Genomic DNA, 2,986 nt, shown 5'->3' on the forward strand with positions numbered 1-2,986 from the left:
TCTTCACATGTAGATTCGTTAGTAGACCCAAATATAATATCATCAACATAAATTTGGCATACAAACAAATCATTGTCAAGAGTTTTAGTGAATAAAGTAGGATCGACCTTGCCGACTTTGAAGCCATTGTCTATAAGGAAGTCCCTTAGGCATTCATACCATGCTCTTGGGGCTTGCTTGAGCCCATAAAGCGCCTTAGAGAGCCTATAGACATGGTTAGGGTACTTGTTAGGATTTATGGGCTTGGCCCAATTAAGTTATTCAAATAAATCCCAGGAAAATCTCAAAAGCCCATATAAGTGGATGGCAAAGGGATAGGTGGAACCAATAGCACCATATTGCTAGCTCTTGTGGAGTAGAGCTAACTTAAATATGGAAGCCACACTCACTCACCAAGTCATGGATGAGAGGAGAGAGTGTGGAGAGCCACACGCGCGCGCGCGCGCTCGCTCGCCTCGCCTCGCCTGGCCTGGCCTGGCCGGGCCGGGGCGGGGCGGGGCGGGGCGAAGGGCGCGGGCGCACGACATGCGCGTGAATGGTCCGCCGAAATCCGGCCCCTCGCCTTGCGGGGGCGCGGCTACCTTTTGCCGTTTGATTTTTTGGTTTCTTGGCTGTTACGCTTATCCTAACCGATCGCTATAAAATCTCAACTGATTGCGAGATTTTCATGGGCGGATAAGCACAGGGGGTCGCGGACTTGGCCCTATAAAAGGAGCCCGGCAGCCAGCCTCCAAATCATCCCAGATCCCAGTTCGCTTTCGCCTCTCTTCATAGCTGAGCCGCCTTTTAGTTCCCTTCGTCCCGACCGCAGAGGTGCATCTGCGATCAGGAGAGCAGGTCTCCGGAACCCTTCGTCTTCTAGATCCTACACCGGGAGAGGGCGAATAAGGTTTTTGGGAAGCGTCTTCACGCGACTGCTCGTGATCTGCTGACCTCGTCGACCCTGCTAATTTCGCTACTTCGACATCGTCGACCCTGCTGATTCCGGCGCGTGCCATCGATCAGTAAGTCTAATCAGTACGCATCATCTGATTTGGCTTGTTATTTCAGTTCTTCTGATTTGGTCATGATTTATATTCGGAATTTAGATTGGAATTTGTCTAATTATTCAACAATCCAAAAACCTTATTGTAGACAATTTCCTAGTTTTTCTATGGCTGCTTTTGCCGACGCGCTGAAGCCAGAAAAGTTTAATGGTATGCACTTTAAGAGATGGCAAGTCAAGGCCACGCTCTGGCTTACTGCTATGAATGTCTTCCATGTTAGTAAAGGCAGACCTGAGGGTCCACTGACTCCTGAACAGGAGAAAGAGTACGACCATGCCAATACTATGTTCACGGGAGCCGTTCTTAGCGCCCTTGTTGACCGTCTGGTTGATGCGAATATGCAGTACACAGACGGGAAACAGTTGTGGGATGCACTTACTACTAAGTATGGTGCATCAGATGCTGGCAGTGACCTGTATATCATGGAGAGCTTTCATGATTATAAGATGGTTGATAATCGCTCTATTGTAGAGCAAGCTCATGAAATACAGTGTATAGCCAAGGAGCTCGACCACCTTAAGATAGTCCTTCCTGACCGATTTGTGGCCGGATGCATTATTGCAAAGTTGCCTTCTACATGGAGGAACTTCGCCACAGCTCTGAAACATAAGAGACAGGAGATATCAGTTGAAAATCTGATAGCGTCTCTGGATGTTGAGGAGAAAGCTCGGGCTAAGGACACGGGATCTAAAGGAGGCGAGGGCCACTCCAGCGCCAACATGGTTCAGAAGAACCACAACAAGGGCAAAGGAAAGCCAAAATCTAACAAGCCCAACAAAACTACCAACTTCAAGAAGAAGAAGAACAAGGCTGAATTGACATGTTTCGCATGTGGCGAGGCGGGTCATTTTGCCAAGGATTGTCCCGATCGAGCGGATCGCCGTGGCAAAAAGGGCAATGTCAACACAGTGGTCGCTAGCAATGAGGAAGACAAAGGGTATGGTAATTTACCTTTCATCTTCTCAGTATTTCAATCACCTAGCTGGTGGCTTGATACTGGTGCTAATGTTCATGTGTGTTCTGACATCAACTTGTTCTCTTCTTATCAGGGCGCCCGGGATTCTTCCGTGCTAATGGGGAATGGGTCACATGCTTCTGTTCATGGCACTGGCACGATGGATCTGAAGTTTACTTCGGGAAAGATCGTGCAGCTGAAGAACGTGCATCATGTCCCTTCTATACACAAGAATCTCGTTAGCGGAACCCTTCTATGTAGAGATGGGTTCAAGGTAGTTTTAGAGTCCAATAAATTAGTTGTGTCCAAGTCTGGACAATTTATTGGTAAAGGCTATGATTGCGGAGGCTTGTTCCGCTTTTCTTTGTTAGATTTCAATAATAAGTCTGTGAACCATATTTGTGCTAATGTTGATGATCTTGCGAGTATTTGGCATTCTCGTTTGTGTCATATTAATTTTGGCTCTATGTCTCGGCTTGCAACCATGAGTTTAATTCCGAATATCACCATAGTCAAAGGTTCTAAGTGCCATAGTTGTGTGCAGTCGAAGCAACCTCGAAAGCCTCATAAGGCTGCTGAGGAGAGACACCTGGCACCACTAGAACTCATACATTCTGATCTTTGTGAGATGAATGGTGTGTTGACAAAAGGTGGTAAGAGATACTTCATGACATTGATTGATGATGCGTCTAGATTTTGCTATGTATACTTGCTAAAAACTAAAGATGAGGCTTTAGACTACTTTAAAATCTATAAGGCTGAGGTTGAAAACCAACTAGAGAGAAAGATCAAACGTCTTAGATCAGATCGTGGTGGCGAGTTCTTTCCCAAAGTCTTTGATGATTTCTGTGCAGAACATGGCATTATTCATGAGAGGACTCCTCCCTATTCACCCGAGTCAAACGGGATTGCTGAAAGGAAAAACCGTACGTTGACTGACCTGGTGAATGCCATGTTAGACACTTGTGGTTTATCTAAGGCATGG

This window comes from Zea mays, chromosome 3 (assembly GCF_902167145.1).
Source record: "Zea mays cultivar B73 chromosome 3, Zm-B73-REFERENCE-NAM-5.0, whole genome shotgun sequence".
Lineage (NCBI taxonomy): Eukaryota > Viridiplantae > Streptophyta > Magnoliopsida > Poales > Poaceae > Zea > Zea mays.